Genomic DNA, 18,708 nt, shown 5'->3' on the forward strand with positions numbered 1-18,708 from the left:
CTGACAATAAAGAATAGAGAACACTGATAACTAATGTTGGTGTATTTATATAAGTTTGATTATGATCAGGAATATCCCATCTGTACTTTGCAGTCCTGTCCCAAGTACAAGTTAAGTAGGTATTAATCAACGTGTACATATCTTTTTTAGTCATGCATAGTACTGCCTTCCTGATTGCTTTATTTTTGAGAAACCTATTCTGCACCTACCTGGGTTTTAAGAGAGTCCAATACCCCATGAGACTGTTCAGTCTCATAAAACATGCTCAATTTACTTTTTGAAAACACAAGCTCACAATAAAGTCAGATGGGAGATCTACAGAAGCAAAGTGTGATAGACAAAGATGCATTCCTATATTAAACAAACAGAAAATACATCTTTGTTGTTCCACGAGGCAGTTGTAGCCATAGCAAATGGATTAACAAGTGAATTTAGGTACTTAACCTTCAACTACCTGCTGCCTGAAATCCCTGTGACATCACTGTAGATTGTTGTAACCAACTAGCTGTGTGGGACATTATCACAATACATATTTAAGTTAATTGACTTGGATTGTAAATGTATTTCGCTGTACTGTAGTTACTAGCTTTGTCTACATGCTTTGGTGAAGGCCTATTCTTTCAATGTGATGCATTGAATAGTTGGATATTATTAGACGTCTAAAAGGACAACATTGTTCGTTCTACTGTAATTGCAATGCTAATACCAATTTAGCATAGTGGTAGCACTAACTGCTAACACGGTTTTGATATTCAGAGTCTGGCTGTTAGTGCATGTTCAATGTTATGGGCTAAATTGTACATGCTAGTGTGATAAGGCCTAGGGGAAGATGCTAATGTTATTTAACTTCTAGATCCTTTCATTTTTCACTTAGAGTGAAACTCAATATGTTTTTTGCATACTGTGCGCCAATCACTCTGTGTTTTAAATATTGAGTTAAAGTCACACATTTTAGAACATTGATACATTTCTAAAAGCTACTTTCCTAACAAACATGGTGCAGTTGTAGCAATCGCTACGAGAATGAACTCTGTGTTAGCTGCACAAGGCACTTTGCGGTAGCTTCACGTCTCTGATGATCTGAAAAGCTAAATGATGTCAGAAATGTACACAGCTTTTTCTTGTGTTGAAACAGATCAGCAGGTCAATGTTACTTGGGTTGTGAACGCACAACAGTTGGTTGTTTGTTAGTAGAGTTGCTTTACTGTAATCGCAATGCTAATACCAATTTAGCATAGTGGTAGCACTAACTGCTAACAAGGTTTTGATATTCAGAGTAGGCTATGCTGTAAGTGCTTGCTAGCATGTTCAATGTTATGGGCTTATGCTAGTGTGATAAGGCTTAGGGGAAGATGCTAATGTTATTTAACTTCTAGATCCTTTCATTTTTCGCTTACAGTGAAACTCAATATGTTTTTTGCATACTGTCTGCCAATCACCGTTAGCTGCACAAGTGACTTTGCGGTAGCTTCGCGTCTCTGATCATCTGAAAAGCTAAATGATGTCAGAAATTGGCACAGCTTTTTCTTGTGTTGAAAGAGATCAGCAGGTCAATGTTACTTGGGCTGTGAACGCACCGAACACCAAAACTGCTCCCTGGTGCCGGCTATCTGGCAGCCTCTCTGCGATCCCCTCTCCTATCCGCATGTGGTTGTGTTTGTGCATGTATATGCTCTGTGTGTTTGTGCATGCACAGTATATCCTCCCTGTGTGTGTAATGTGTTTAAACACAACAGACATTTCCCTCTGAGTGATGAATACATTATATCTTCTTCTTCTTCTTCTTCTTCTTCTTCTTCTTCTTCTTCTTCTTCTTCTTCTTCTTCTTCTTCTTCTTCTTCTTCTTCTTCTTCTTCTTCTTCTTCTTCTTCTACTTAGAAATCATAAGTGAATGGTCACATTAGGTTTGCCTGCAGTGAATGCTGACAGCTATGAGCTAGTTTATAGATGTATCATGGCATAGCCAAATGTCTCCTATATAACCCACAGGCTGTTACTGGTGGGTAATAGTATCATTTTATATCTGAATTGTGCTCTGGTAGGAATTCACACCCAACATGCTAACAGTCAAGTTTTTTTTTAACTCTATGGTTTTACACAGTTTTTATAACATGAAATTCACATATTTAACAATTAAATCTTCAAATTATTACAAATGTAGCAATAAAGTGAAAGTCAAAATGTGTTAAAATATAGTTTTTTTTACTATAATAGGATAGTCAATACCTGTGTTTTTTCAGTTTATCAATGTAAAGTAGTGGTTAAATTAAGCAAAATTACAAAATATTTCTTTCTTTACTCATATATTTTCTTGCAATTATACATTTTTTAAATGAGTATTAACAGTATTTGTTATGTATTTGACAGTTATATATAGCCATAACAAAAGTATTTTTTAGTAAAATTACAGAAAATGCAGCTAATTTTGCCAACAGAAAATCATTTATTTTTACGGTTAGTTTTGTTAAATTCGCATTTAAAAACTGCTAAAAAACAGATAAATAATGTATTCCATTTCTAGTTTTTTTTTGTTAAAATACATGACACATTTCAATAAACCGTTTATTCTTGTAAATTGAATATGATTTCCTGTAATTATGAAATACAATAAAAAACTGTAATTTTTTTGGGGGAAAAACTTTTTTACAGTGTAGCTGAGGATTCTTGGTAGTGTAGTGTTTTCTGCCATCCTAAAGTCCAAAAAAATATTTGTTTCTCCGAATCGAAGGGGAAAAACACAAAAGCATTGCACACAATTTAAACCAATCATTGTTGTGTAATTAACAAGGATAGCTCTGTGTTCACAGGAAGAGGATCATGTCTGTGTCTCACTGTGTTCTTTTTAAAGAGGTCCCACTCTGGGAAACATATGAAAGCCTAAAGAGTGCAGTTAGTGGGACTGCTGGCCTCATGCTGTGATGTCTGACAGATGTTCCCTCAGATCCCACACCTCTGATCCTCGGAGCCGTTGGCCTGCTGCTGGTTCTGCAGCTGGTTCTGATGCTTCACTTCTGCTTTAAGGTAGGCATGTGTTCAGAGGTTGATATTCTGGGCTCTCTCAAAAAAAACATCCTCCCCTCGGTCATGAACCTTGGAGTGACCTTCAGTAGCACTTTTAAATTCGACAAGCAGGTCAGCACTGTAGTCAAATCCTGCTTTTTTAAAATAAGACTATTGGCCAAAACCAAGTCGTATTTATCTTTTAATGACTTAGAAAGGGTTATTAACGCCTTTGTTACCTCAAGATTGGACTACTGCAACGCTCTGTATGTGGGTATGGACCAGGCCTCAATTAAACGCCTGCAGCTAGTCCAAAACGCAGCTGCACGTTTGCTGACTGGCTACAAAAAGTAGAACTCCTCCAGCGCTACACCCCAGCCAGAGATTTAAGGTCTGTTGACCAGCTGCTGCTGGTAGTGCCCAAGACCAGGCTTAAAACCCGAGGGCACCGAGCCTTCGCAGCAGCTGGCCCTAGGCTCTGGAACACTCTGCCCCTCCATGTGAGATCGGCCCAGACCCTAGGGGTTTTTAAATCTACACTAAAAACACACTTCTTCTCTCTGGCCTTCTAGTTAGAGCGGAGTACGACTCCTGACTTTTCCTTGTGTTTTATTTTTATTTTTTATATCTGTTGTAATTTATTGTCTTTTATTGTGATTGTAGTAATGTGTTTTTATTACATGTACAGCACTTTGGCTCGACCAAAAATCGCTTTTAAATGTGTTTTATAAATAAAACTTGATTTGATTTGATTTGATTTGACTGTGATGTGGGCCTGAAGAGGAGCAGGAACTAACCTCTGTGCTGTCATGTCTCTGCAGGCCACCAGGGGGCAGCCTGGCAGACAGGAGGACATGGAGCTGGAGGAAGGTAACCTGGCTCTGCAGGTCACCTTGGTGTAGGCAGACAGGAGGACATGAGCCGCGTTCACACCGGAGTACTTTTCACCGTACTTTTCGCGTTTAGTCCCGTTAGTACCCCTTATGTCGCGTTCACACCAAAAAGAGCACTTAATCTCGGGAACTTTTACCCCCATTTTTAGTGCCTGCTGAGAGATCGTACTTTCCTGGGGGAAAAAAGTGCCCCAGTTCTGGTTGGCTGGGCGAATTGCAAACCACGCCCCGTACAACTCTGAAATGTTTTGTAGAGCCGCCATTTTATTATCCTCGCATTAGCATTATTAGCATTAGCATTCGCCCAGCGCACAAACGCAGAGAGACTAACTTATGGCAACACAAAACAAAACATGGGAGCGGTGGAGATGAGGAGGTGTCGGCGTTCTGGCGATTTACTCGGAAGGCTTCAGTAGAAGCTGCTGGGAGTCCCAGCAGCTTCTACTGAAGCCAGTCCCCAACTCCGGGGACTTCCGGCCGGGGACTCCGGGTGGCAGTATACGCCGTGAATTTGTTTGCTGCCTGCCAGTAAACCCAAAGCAGAAGAAGACGAAGTGACGTCAGCGGCTCATTTGTGTAATCTTCCCTCAGGGAAAAGTACTCCGGTGTGAACGCGATCTGTACTAAATGCCCTGGGGTCATAAGTGCCGGGGCTCTGAGTGCCGGCACTAAATACGGCAAAGTACTTGGTGTGAACGCGGCTATGGAGCTGCAGGAAGTTAACCTGGCTGTTCCTGCAGAGGAAGAGTAGCAGCTCCTCCCGACACACACATATGATATCTAGCCTATCCCATGATATATAATACATGATAATTCAGCCCCTGCTCAGAGTACAGATGTCCTGATGGCAGAACTTCAGAGCTTCATACCTGAACAATTCAGATTTTATCTTGACTTTTTTTTTTAAATCGCAAAAATTCAGACTTTCTCTAAATGTTCTGACCTTTTCCTAAATTTCAAAATCCTGACTCTTTCTGAAAATCACAATATATTGACTTTTTCTCTAAACCGAAAACATTTTGACATTTTTGCAGAATTTGAGTTCAGTTTCATTTGTGATGAAGGCTTGCTTTAAAGGATGTACCAATGATGCTTTGTGCTCTGCTGTATTTGATGTTGCTTTATTATGTGAGAGTTTTTCACATTTTGGGGAATTAGCATTTTAGAGCTTTTGCTTCATTGTGTGTTTCTGCTTGTTGTTAGGAGGATTTGAGTTTTGTAATTAAAAAATCCTTATTTCCGTTTCATTTAGGAATTCATCTGATTTCATGAGAAACGATTTTGATTTGATTTCAGAAAGAAATGTACTGAATTCTGAGATGATATTTTCTTATTTTTTACATTTGAATTGAAAAATGTAAAGAAAAGTGTAATTTGAGAGGAAGGATCTGATATATATGAAGAGGTAAATCAGGTTAAATATAATGAGGGAAAATGGAGAAAGACGTATAATGATGAGAACATGTGAATAAATGAAGCCCTGCACACAGACCTGAGATCAGATATTAACAGAGATCACAGAGATTATCTTCTATGTTCAATCAAATAAACGGTGACACTCTGTACATGCTTTCACTTTCTTCTGCTCAGCGTTTTCCTTCAGAGGCAGTGGCGGAGCTGGGGGGTGGCTGGTATACCTTTTAAGTATACCTTTCATCATTCATCAGGAATTAACATTAATAGGACGTTATATTGATAATGTACTGACTAAACTTACAATTAATTTAATTAATTTTCTTCCAAAAGTTAATTATCCAAAGCCTCTGTACACCCCCTTCTATTTACGTAATGGTTTGGTCCCGCCTCCGCCTCCAAACGGCACTTTCTAGCAGAGAGTGAGAGCATGTGAGGAGCAGGGATGCTAGTACTTACGTGTGTGCCATGTCTCAACGACTCACAAAGTCAGGCTTTCAAAAAGAAAAGAAAGGAGAGAAAGAAAAGAGAGAGGGACTAAAGGGCGACAGTATGTCACCCAGTTTTTCAAGAGAAAAGGTGAGTGGTCCATGAGTGGTGGAAATTAGTCTGTTAGCTTAATGTTAGCATTTTTAGCTACCTAGCGTCACCTGTTTTGATGTACGTTTTTGCTTATAACGTCGCAAATACGTATGATTCAGTGTTAATGTCGGTGTCAATCGATTCTGTGTCACCTCTCGATGTGAAACGATGTGTTGGATGTGATGAAAAGATAAATAATAAGGTTTTGTGAGTGATTTTCGGTGCAGTAAGGTGTTAGCATTTTTTGCTCGTTGCTAATTCAGAGGCTCAGTGTTAGCATTGTGGGTTTTCTTTTGAAAAAAAAAAAAAAAAAGATCAGTTAGATGAGTTTCTTCCCATTACATGGATATAAAACATTCATAGTTTTATTAAATGAACATGCCCTCAGACACTGTTTCCTGCAAGATGTTGCGGCACCCGGTACCGGGGTCTCTCGGGCTTAACAGGTTAAAAAGGCATTTACACCATAAAAGATGACTATTGAGATCTATTGTCAGGAATGTTAGTCTTATATGTATGGCCAGAGGGCAGTACCTATAAACACATTTACTGCCCAATAGCATTGTTCATTTCCACCTTGTTGTGGAAAAAGCTCCTTATATCCGTTAGCGTAGCTCGCTAGCACCAGAAGCTAACAACAACAATCTCCGGTACCGGTGTGCTCTCTCTCTCTCTCTCTCTCTCTCGCTCGCGCACGCACACAAAATGGCTCGTTCCACACACACACAGAGCCGAGCTTGAATGAAACACAGAGACCCAGACGTACTTGTACTGTATCATATTATTTTCGAATCAATACATTTTCAAATTATGATTATTATTTTTTTTTTTTCAAAACCATTTATCCTCCTGGTCTCTCGCTGTCATGCCTCTGCGCCCTCTGCGCCCACCAGGGGGGGGTGCGCCCCCCACTTTGAGAAACACTGGGTTAATGTATAATATTACTTAATAATACAACACATTATATAATATATGATAATTACATTTTAATTGTATTCATTTCTTATTTCATAGTTTCTCATTATTATTATTTTTATCGCTGATCTTATTGTTGATTGTATTAATCTGTGTGAATCTGTGCTGTCCTGTTTTTCACTCTCACCCTGTTGCTGTTTGAACTACTGAATTTCCCCACGGGGATTAATAAAGGTCCATCTTATCTTATTTTATCTTAATGTATAAATTGATTTACTTCGATCTACTGTACTGTGTAAAAACACCACAACAATATTACAAAAAATATACTGCATATTAAAGCAAACTATTGTAAAGGTAAAAGTATGAGCATAAAAAATAAATAAGTGTAAACATTTACATTATTATTATGATTTTTGAATATATAAAGACTATATATTATTGAATTACAATTAAGATAATAAGATTAGATATACTTTATTTGATCTAAAATATTGATGTTTTTTCGTTATAGTAGACTGTGAAAACCATAACAAATAAGTGATTAAATGCTCTTCAGCAAACACAACTGCATCGATTAGATTTATGATTCGAAAATTATAAAAGTAGGGTAGACATGTGGAGATTATCCGGCTGAACAAAACGTGATCCGTCTCTTAAATGTGTGTCAACCACAGACCTTATTTCGAGCTATTTTCCAAAATCCTATGGAGAAATTGCATTGCATTTTTGTCGAAGGAACCGGAAGAAGTTTACTTCCGGGTTTTAGGACGCGTCACTACGGTTCTCTATTGCATACAGACTAAGTTCTATTGTACTGTATTTGTGAATGAAGCGCCATCTCATGGTTAAATCCTGAAATTGAACAAATGGGGAAATTTGGCAACGCCCTCTCAGGAAATAGTGGGAGGGCTTTAATCTCCCAGCCACTGGGATCCGCTAGGTTTTTGGTTGGAATCCGCTGGGTGGAGTGCTACAGCTGTATGTACGAAAAGGATCCCCTGAATGCGTCACGAGACTCTACCTATAACATAACGTGGGTTCTGAAAGCAGAAGATGAAACTAAATATAAATACCTGCAGTATTTACCGCTAAAAAGTATTAAATACTGAGGAAAATGAATACAAAATGTAAAAGAGAAAACACAAGACTCCCTAAAATGGCTTTTTTTTTTTTTTTTACACTAATGGACATCTTACGAACACATATTGTTTATTATTTCCAAATGTATATCTGATGCACTTTTGTTGTATAAAGTCAAACTTGAATTTTTGTGTGTAAATATGTGTGAATTAATAAGCATGGTGGCATTATCGTTGTTGTGGTTTCTGCATAGAGTTTGTACTGATGTTGTGTTAATATTTTAATAAAGACTAAAATAATAAGATATTACGACGGCTTCATTTGCGTAAATTACATTACTAGACGTTACTAAAATAGTTTTTATGTCGGACTTGTTTATTTTCTGCAGATATGTCTCGGATAACGACTGACTTTCATTTTAAGTTGTGAGTTTAGTGTTTCTGACCCTAAGAAACACTGATGCAGTAATCAATAACAATAATCCACAGCTCCTCTCTCGGCCCCCCCAAAGCAGTAAACCTAGGGGAAACACTGTTTTCCAAATGAAAATGACACAGAAAGAACGCAACCCCGTACCTACGCGGATGCAGTTGGATCACCTTTCCGGATGGGAAACAGATCTGGCGTGGAGGAAAAAAGACCCAGACGTGGGGAATATCCTCCTCCCAGACATGATCGCTATTTTCACAACAACAATAATAATAACTATAAACAAAGACCACAGTCTACTTATCCACAGAGGTTTGTAGAAAGACCACCGAGACGGGGAGGCTGGACATCACAGGTTGATAGGAACGTGCCGCGGTTCCCCAGCTATCGCCCTGTGCGTGGAGCAAAGAGTCAAATAGGGACAACAAACGCCGGCGGGCGTGTCTGAAACTCGACCAACAACCAATCACATGAATCTCCCGCCCCAGACACACAAGCATGCGGTTTGATTGGCTAGAGCTTCTACTGGCATATGATTTGATTGGCTGACGCTTCCGTCGAAGCTTCAAAAGTTGAACATTGCTCAACTTTTGAAGCGAGCACCAGGAGCAAAGCGTAGCGACGCTCCCACAATGCAGTTCGGCGAAGCGTGACGTCACCCTATTCAAAGTGAATGGGCAGAAGCGTTGAAGCTTCAACGCACGCCGCTGTGTGGACGGGCCGTAACAAGAGCACTGGAAAGAAGGCTTACTGTATATCATCTGGTCCTTTTGAATTTTCCATCTAACTATCCACAATCTACACTTCATCTTTCTACAATGTAGTTTAATAGTTTTTGTAAAGAATCTAAAATGATATAGACTGGAATTTGGAGCCAAAGGGTTTTAATTTCCAATTGAAATCTTCTACCCTTTATTATAGAGGAGGCTGCTCCTCCGCGAGGAGACCCGGTACCACTTACGGTACGTCCACACGGTTCCGTTGCGTGCTGCAACGGAGACGCTTCCCATTCACTTCTCTTATTTTTTTATAACTATAATGATCATATAAAGATGTGCCTTTACCTCACTGGTTGTAGAAAAAGCTTCTTATATTCGTTAGCATAGCTAGCTAACCAGATGCTAATAACAACAAAGTTATTGACTGTATGATCAGTATGACAGATGAACAGATGCCACTGGGCTTTCAACTAAAGACACAGCCACGCAAAAACTCCTTATGGGTACTGCAATTTTTGAAGTGCTGGCGCGGCGTTCCAGTGCTCTCCGTCAGCACTTTACAGACAAGACATATACCACGTGTGTTCAAGGAACCTGACCTCGGCCAGGAAAAACAGGCACTCGCTTGTCTCTGACTGTACGATGGATATCAGCTGAACACAGAAGCAAGCAAAAAAGCACCAGGGCTGCAGGCATTGATGACTCAATTCAGTGTTTTCTTTGGATTGAAAGTGTGTCTTAAACTGTTTTCTTCTGCGGAAGAGGTGGCTCGGGTGATCCAGTCCACAGACCTCTCAGCAGTGCAGATGCTCCAGACACACTACACAAACCTGAGGTCCACAGAGGCATTCCACAGCATCTTTGAAGATGCCCAAAGAACGACCATGAACGACCTGGTCCAGGCACCGGCTCTTCCTCCAAGGCGGCACGCTCCACGCCGTTATGATGATGGGGATGCGCCTCATCAGTGGGAACATCCAGAGGACTACTTCAGGAGCCAGTTCTTTGAGGTAGTTGACATGCTCACTTCTGAGCTGACTCGCAGGTTTAACCAACCCACTCTGCATCTGCTGATGAGGCCTGAAAAACAGGCTTGGGGCTTAACAGGTTAAAACGGTTCGCCTGCTCCGTCTGCTTCAGAAGCTCGACCGCTACTCCCCGTACAGCGCCATGGTGCTGACCTTACTCATGTCTGTGTTTTTCCCTGCTGGCACACTGGATGGCCTGCGTCTGGTACATGATTGGACACAAGGAGATAGCGACCTACCTAGCAAGCTGAAAGGGAAGGACTTAACCCACATAAATTACGAGCTGAAGTGGCTGCAGTCGGAGGTGCAGCGGAAGGTCGGCCTCCACCGGCAGAAAGTCCTCCTCCGCAAAACAGGTTAATGTTTTCATTGTCTTCCAGTGTACGTTCTAAAATATAACTTGTATGTATAAAATGCATATATATATATATTGTCATGTAAAGACATTTATATTTGTGGTGTTTGTGGCACTGTTTTCACAGGGGATCAGCTTCATGCAGCCAAGGAGAGGGCATTCCTCACGGCTACAAAAACCAAAATTCCCGAACTGCTTGGCAAGTAGTCTAAATCATGTTGTGTTCCTTCTTCTTTGATAGCTTGTAAGCTCCACAGGTGGTGTTGTTCCTGCAGGCATATTCCCCTACTGCACCTCCGCCAGTGCCGACTGGGTCTGCTACAGGGCCGTAAACTGGAACCACAGATTACCCATGTTTCGCTCCTTAACCTGTTAAGCACCAAGCCTGTTTTTCATGTTTCAGGCTCGAAAATGACATGCCCAAAACAAATTACTACAACTTAACTTCTAAAAGGGTTATATGAATAATTTCTTTTATCAAAGCAAGGTTACACCTGTGAGTTGGATGTAGAAGTGTCAGAATCAATATAGATGTTTTTTATTTTAAAAAAAATTCAGATTTTACATAGTAAAAGACTGTAAATTATAGTGTCCGTCCAAATATTCTTTTTTACTTATAGTGAAAACTACCCTTGGATGATGGGTTAGTAGACTAAAAGCTTTATGAATCCAAAGTACAACATATAATAAGTACCCTGTATCAAGATTGATGCAAAACAAGTGACATTTGACCTTTTTAGAGAGGTTTAGCCAAAACCACCCCACCTCTGAGGTGATTTGGGTGAAAAAATCTTTTTTTTCCATATCTCTGGCCCCCCTTGGTCGATTTTGATGGTTGACACCTCTTTCTGACCATTAGAGCCAATATAATCGAAGGGGGAGGCCCCCACACACACTCGTTGTGAAAACAAACGGTGGGGGCTTCGCGCATGTAATTTTGCAGCGGAGTGGACCGATCTCTCGCTCTGACATTTGGAAACGAAAAAGCTGTTTTATTGCTTATGGATTATCAGAAATCATTTCAAAGAGGACACAGACACATTGGATTAACCTATGGATTAACTGCAGCATCGTTTTTTATCGTTTTAATGCCATTGAAGACCAGTTTTGACCAAGGTAAGCCATGTTAGCGTTTCTAGCTACCTAGCTCCACATGTTATGATGTCCGCTTTCGTTTATAGCGTCGCAAATGTTTATCACTGAGTGTTGAGGAGGGCACCCCCAGATTCTGTGTCTCCAGGAGATGCAAAACGAGGGGTTAGCTGTGCATCTAGGATAAGTAATAAGGGAGTTATGAGTGAGTTTAGGTGCAGTTTTAGGTTACATTTTTTAGCTCGTGGCTAATTCAGAGGCTGAGTGTTAGCATTGTGGGGTTTTTTTGGAGAAAAAAAATTAAAAAGATCAGTTAGCTGAGTTTCTTACCGTTACATGGATATAAAACATTCATAGTTTATTAAATATTAAGATTCCTTAGACGTTGTTTCCTGCAAATTACGCGTTTATCCGCCCGGTACCGGGAGGGCGGTGCATAACAGGTTAAAAAAAAAAAAGTCAAAGTCAACTTTATTGTCAATCTTCCAGTTTGTGTGTACAGACAGAGAGATCGAAATACTGTTTCCCACAATCCAGAGTATAAAAAAAACAGTACATCTCCAGGTGATGGGGCAGTGGACAGTTTGGGCTGTCTCCCCTCCGCCACCTGCAGATGCATTAATTAGTTAACTCTGCAGATGATGGGCAGCCATAGAAACTGGCCCACTTCACACTAGCTGGAGTCGCGACCATTCTCTGCTCATGGGCTATGTGATGGGCTACCTCTGTATCCTGATGGGACACAGGTCTGTAGTACTCACCAACATGACCGAGGACAACATGAAGACATGTGACGCCTGGAGCCACGGGACAAAGTTCCAAGTTCTGGTTAGTATTATTTTAGCAGCGGGGCCATGTTATCCTGGTAATACATGCCCTCCAATTACACCAATCATTACCAAGCCGGTGGCCAGATCATCTGACACAGCTCACTCATTCTGCTCTGTCTGGCCTCCTGCTATTCTGTAGGCAACAACAACTACATTCAGATACTTGAAATTATAAAAAGAAGTTTGGCTGTAAGCTTGCCCTGGCTTGCATTTCCTTGCTAGGGAAAGTTAGCCTAGTAAAACAGGCAACATGCTTTTGATCATGTTGCTGGGAAGCTTGGCTGTGTGTGTTGGAGGAGGGGATTTACTCTAATCTTAAAACTTAAAGGTGGGGTAGGTAATTTCGGAGAAACCAGCTCGAGTGCGCTGGAATTTAAAAATACACAACCGGAGAAAATCTGCCACTTCCTTACAGAGCCCCTCCTCCAACACACACGAGCGCGCACATGACCAATGAGGGCACGAGATAAGTTTGTGCACAGATGGAAGGCTGACAGGCAGGTAGGCCATCCAGTTATTTTAGCCGGGCCGGCTAAAATGATTGGTCGTGCTTTTTACAGTACTACGGCTTCCACAGATGACATTTTTTTATGGATTTTTTGTCAAAGCACTTAAGATATTCATTGCTATCGGGATGTTAAGAGCATTCCATGGAATATAACAAAAAGTGTATCTCGAGCCGGTTTCTCAAACTTACCTACCCCACCTTTAACTGTGAATTGAATTGACTTCTCTAACGGTATTTGAACGGCCATCTAATTTTTTTAGCTAAATAAACTACCCAGCACGAACACTTTTACAGCCCCTTATTTAAATCATTAGGTTTTAAACATTGTAAATTGCGTTAAGAGCTGAATCCAGAGTTATTTTATCTCTCCATTTATTTGACTGACAGAGAGCGGGAAGATCGGAGGTGGGGCTTAAGGAAAACTCAACTGCGCATGCTCTGTGGGCCCACGTATACGGGTACTTTCTGAGTATGGTTCTTTTTATACATCCAAGGTTGGTCCACATTGCTGCTACTTTATCATTAATAGTACTCGACGACACCTCAATGGTAAGTACGCCTAAGTAATGTTCTTTTCACTCCACTGTATTTGTATTATATTTACAACTGTTACTTTTATCATTTGCGTTAGCAGGCAGCAGCTGGATGTTAACGTTAGCTGATTTGATGTCTAACGGTAGTTTTACGTCCGTTGGTGGGTAACTAATTACATTTACCAACTGTTAATAACTATAATTTCGAGGTATTTGTCTCAATTGTCTGCTACCTTATACTTTATCCACGACACCTTAAGGGTAAGCCTAACTAATGTATTTTTTCTCAACTGCATTTGACAGGTTCAGTTACTTTTTATTTTCTAGCTAGCCATGTTGAATTTGAACAGCCGTTGAAGTGCAGGTGGCGGTTTGTTTAAACTGGTTTAAACCAGTGGTGGGAAGTTACTATTATACTGTCAAGTCAACTACTACTAAATGTTCTGCATAATTATATTTATATATGTGACATTTCTAGATAATATTGTTGCATCACGTAGCGGAGTAATCTGCGGCCGTGAGCTATTATGTGCCATCATGACGCGCAGCAGCTACATTAACTACGAGTGCGTTTGTTAATAGTAACTGTGCGGTCCGGAGTCACTGTGGCACAGACTGGACCGCTGGTGAACAGCTGTTAGAACGGGCCGTTCGGGTGTTCAGAGCAGAGCTCCCTGTCGGAGCGGCAGAGCGTGATGTGAACTGAATTTTTTTTCTGTCGCAATATTATTTAAAGGAGACATGTCATGCTTTTCCAGTTATTACCCGTCCCCTTGTGTGTTATGAAGGTTTTTATGCATGTAAACGGTGTGCAGAGTCAAAACCCTCAAAGTACACCCTGTAGCGAGTAAAACTCTAACACAGAAAATACCTCCCCAAAACGCCTCGTTGGAGATACGTCATTGTCCATTTGATTCTTCCGGGTACGGGATTACATCATCCCGTACCCGGAAGAATCAAATGGACCAATCCGTGGAGCCGTTACGTTACGTCCACGGAGCCGTTACGTTAAGCCCCCGCTGATTGGTCCAAATTGACCAATCCACGGACTTCACAGTGCAGGCAGCTCTGCTGATTTCTCCTCCCTGGCTGCAGGCTGATAACAGACAGTTGGGATCGCGGCGAAATTCTCTCTGCAGACCGATTCTCACAGCGTTTATCAACCTTTTTCTTACTCAATATCAAGCCACACTTATTGTTTTTACTTCGACTGTGAGTTTGTGTGTGCTGAGGATGAGTTTGGCTGTGTTTCGCTGTGTATCGCTAAACAAGGAAACAACACCTCCACAGAGCTCAGCGCGATTCACAACGTCCTGACCAATCAGAGCACACTGTGCTCACAGGGAGGGTGGGGGCTGGAGCTATTGGAGCTACAACGAGCCGTTAAAGGCAGAGAGTGAAATTCAGTGAATACACGTAGTTTACAGAGATGCTGTATGAGAAACCAATGTGAGTTTGGAAAATTGCACAATATAAATCTATTCTAGTTGACCTCAACAATGGAATTATGATCAGTGGAAATGGCCATGACATGTCTCCTTTAAGGAATCGTTGAGCTAGCTAACTAGCATACATTGTCACTATCTGCTAACGTTAGCTTTAGCCTTCGTTTTCTATTAGTTTTTTTCATAGGCTATACAGAGGTGGTATAAGTATAGATATTGTACTAGATTAAAAGTAGAAGTACTGAGATATTGTACTTGAGTAAAAGTCGAAGTACTCAGATATTGTACTTGAGTAAAACAGAAGTACTCAGATATTGTACTTGAGTAGAAGTACTCAGATCTTGTACTTGAGTAAAAGTAGAATTACTCAGATATTGTACTTGAGTAAAAGTAGAAGTACTTAGATCTTGTACTAGAGTAAGAGTAGAGGTACTCAGATCTTGTACTTGAGTAAAAGTAGAAGTGCTCAGATCTTGTACTTGAGTAAAAGTACCAGAGTGTAGGAATACTCTGTTACAGTAAAAGTCCTGCATTCAAAATGTTCCTCAAGTAAAAGTAGAAAAGTATTATCATCAAAATATAGTTAAAGTAGCGACAGTAAAAGTAGTCATTGTGCAGATTGGTCCATTTCAGAATAATATATATGATATGTTTTATAATGATTGAGCATTAAAGTGTTCTCAAAGCTGGTAAAGGTGCAGCTAGTTTGAATGACTTTGTATACTGCAGGGTAGCTTGAGAATTTACTCCAGGTGGAACTAAAGTCTGATTTAACACTTGATTATATTTCACATCATTCATCCACATCTGTAAAGTAACTAAAGGTATTAAATACATGTAGTGGAGTAAAAGTACACCATTTACCTCTGAACTGTAGAGGAGAAGAAGAACAAAGTAGCAAAACATTGAAATACTTAAAGTACAAGTATCTCAAAATTGTACCCAAGTATAGTACTTGAGTTTATGAACTTACTTTACACCACTGGCTATAAAGATAGAAAGACTAAGCCTTGCACAGAGGCATGAAAATACATTTTCAAAATGCTCAACAGTGCTGCCAAAATTATAAACTGACTGCTACAGAATTCAAATAAATGCTTTTATATATTTCTATTAGATGTGACTCTTTGGCGTTTCTGTTATTATTAACACTGCTGCTTTAGTTGTTCTGACTGCTAAAATCCTCTGTTATTCCTGATTTTATTCCGATATTCCGTGGGGCTCGGATCCTTGTCACCTTTTTCATACCTGATGAGTTTGCATCCCTGTATATGACAACAATTGTGCAAGACCTTTTTGTATAATCTGCATAAAGTTAATTGAAGTTGTACTTTATAATCTACAGGTTGTTTTCATCATGGTCAGTCAGTGAGAAGCCAGAGAATCGCTGCTGCTTTGTGGAGGAGCCGTCCCAGGATTTTGATTCAGACACACTGCCGTCTTTTCTTGGATGCCAGCAGGTAAGCTTTAAGAATCTGCAAGGGGCCCCTAATTAAAATAAAATTACATAGTTAACTTAAATACATTCGAGGAAAATGTACTTTGTATAAAGCAAATACATCTTTATTACCATTAAAAAGTCACATTTGGACTTTCTAACCAAGTTAATTAAGGATAATATTTGTGCTCAGAATATTAATATGTCATAGGCGCTTTGCAGGTTTAAGCATTTATATGAGCCCCCGGTCTAATGGTACTAGATAAAAATGAGTCAGATGTTTAATAAGTTAAAGCTGCATTTCCGTGCAAAGGAGGAATAGCTGATATAGATAAAAAGATAGTGATGTTTGTGTGGCTGAATCTGTACCGTCATTTCCCCCTACTGCTAACGCAACCATGTAGCACAGAAATACAAGTAAACATCCGAGACAGAGCTTTGTTAGTCGTAAAAAATTACATATTTTACAAAGATGGAGCAGACCAGTCATCGAGTATTGCAGGGGAAGTTATCAGTGATGTAAATCAAAGGAGGATAAAAGTGATTTACATAAATGAATACTTTATAATATTAGAGAATCATACACTGACCTGTTAGCGTTATGTTCATACTCCTCTGTTTGTTCTCATACAAGGTGCACATCCTGTCAGAAAGGGAATAAAACAACACGAAGACTTAGTTATGGAGGATAATTTAACCAGGATTAAAGCCATTTGGAGAGAGTACGATTGATCTTTTCTTAAGGAAATATTTGTACCACAGTAGAAAATAAAAGGCAGTCGAAATGCGTTTTTTGATTCTTGAGTTGTTTGATTCGAAATTGTTAGTAAAACTCTTACCCGTGTAGGCCAAATATACTGCGAGCATCAGCAGCATCACATCCAAAGAGAGAGCCAAAGCAATTTTCAACACAGAGGCCCAATCTGCATGACAACACTACAATTACATCTTACTTTAACAAAATGTACATCAGGAGCATACAGACCAATTTCTGATTGTTAGAGATTTCTCCTGTCAGCGATTAACTCTTTGTTGTCAGAGTTGATTAAGTACTTAAGCTTTAAAATAACTAACACACCAGGGTTTCCCACACATAGACTTTACTTGGGCGGGCCGCCCAGGTATATTAACGGCCGCCAAAGTATATTTCACAACCCATTTTTTTTTTTATCTGTCCGCGAGCACGACGCCATCTGCGATCGATTAACTAGTGGACACTCCCTCGCTCTACACCTCCTGTACATATTCGCTCTGCGATTGATTAACTAGTGGATGATCCCTCGCTCTACGCCTCCTGTTCCTGTTCGCTCTGCTATCGCATGATGGGAAGCGAGAAACAGAGAAGACGACGTTAACTTAGAAGACGTGGACACTTACAAGGTAAAGCAACTCCTTTTCTCCTTATTGTGTTGTTGTTTTCTGACTTAGGTAGGAGCTTCGAATTATGTGAAAGAAAGTAAGGGTAAGGGTGTATTTAACGTAGACAGGCCAACTTTGCTGCGTGCAAGTTACGCGTGCTAAATTAAATATAAAAAAGATTATAATTTGTTTTCTCTTCGGGCTATGCCAGTTAGAAAGACACAGATTCACTTTAGCTAAGGTTAGACTTATTCCCATGCATTTACTCCTCAGATATGAGTATTCAACAATATTTTAAGAGAATACGGCGTGAGGATGAGGAGGAGAGACTAGGAGAGGAGGAGAGACCACAGGTAACTTAGACAATGTTAGCATTTGGCTAACACGGGTTTTTTTTTTTTTTAAAGGAATGTTTTGCCGAGTGTGCAGGCAACACAAGCCTCCAGTAAAGAAAGGCCCTTAAAACGGGCTTTCATAGAAGTTTCTTGTTTTCCGCAAGGATTATCTGGAGCGCCAAATCTCCTCAGATCCTCATCAATATAGTGTAAAGAATCAGGTCTCACTTGCATCAGGTATATCATTTTTTAATGTATAGCTCATTTCTGCAACCTATTAACCATGTTTGGCTCATATAATGAATGATGTCTTTGCTCTTGGTCTAGGCTACTCAGTGATGCAGGCTTTTTAGCCCACAGTTATTATGGAGCATGAGGCCGTGGATTCAAATGCTTTTACAGGCTAGTAAAGAACGAGATTGCTCACCACACCAACTACCCTAAACTGTTAAGTCTAGCTCAGCTTTTGGGTTGTGATTACTTTGAAAAGCTGAAGGTAAACCTATTACAAATGGATGCTTGTGAAACTAAGAACTTTAACCAGCTAAATGTTAAATGATCTCCTTTTCTCAGTCGGATCAAAGAAACAATTACCAATCACACAGAATAGTGGATGAAATGCTGGAGATCCTTGCACAGATCGTAGAGTTGCCTATTTTATTTTGGAAGAGATAAAGTCATCTCAAGCAATCAGCCTAGAGGTTGATGAAACGACAGATGTATCTGTAAGCCGCCAGCTGGATTTACATGT

General features: G+C 40.1%; 1 long non-coding RNA gene across 1 annotated transcript in view; it reads right to left on the minus strand.

Annotated features, from left to right (window-relative positions):
• Positions 1 to 1,836: 1,836 nt before the first annotated feature.
• The window catches only part of LOC117475409, a 32,450-nt gene continuing 15,578 nt past the window's right edge, over positions 1,837 to 18,708 (minus strand). Inside the window, exons 3-4 of the long non-coding RNA XR_004555163.1 lie at positions 16,854 to 16,906; positions 1,837 to 1,870 (exon numbers count right to left, since the gene is read on the minus strand). This is a non-coding gene — a long non-coding RNA (uncharacterized LOC117475409). The remainder of the gene's footprint in view (positions 1,871 to 16,853; positions 16,907 to 18,708) is intronic.

This window comes from Trematomus bernacchii, unplaced genomic scaffold (assembly GCF_902827165.1).
Source record: "Trematomus bernacchii unplaced genomic scaffold, fTreBer1.1, whole genome shotgun sequence".
Classification (NCBI taxonomy): domain Eukaryota; kingdom Metazoa; phylum Chordata; class Actinopteri; order Perciformes; family Nototheniidae; genus Trematomus; species Trematomus bernacchii.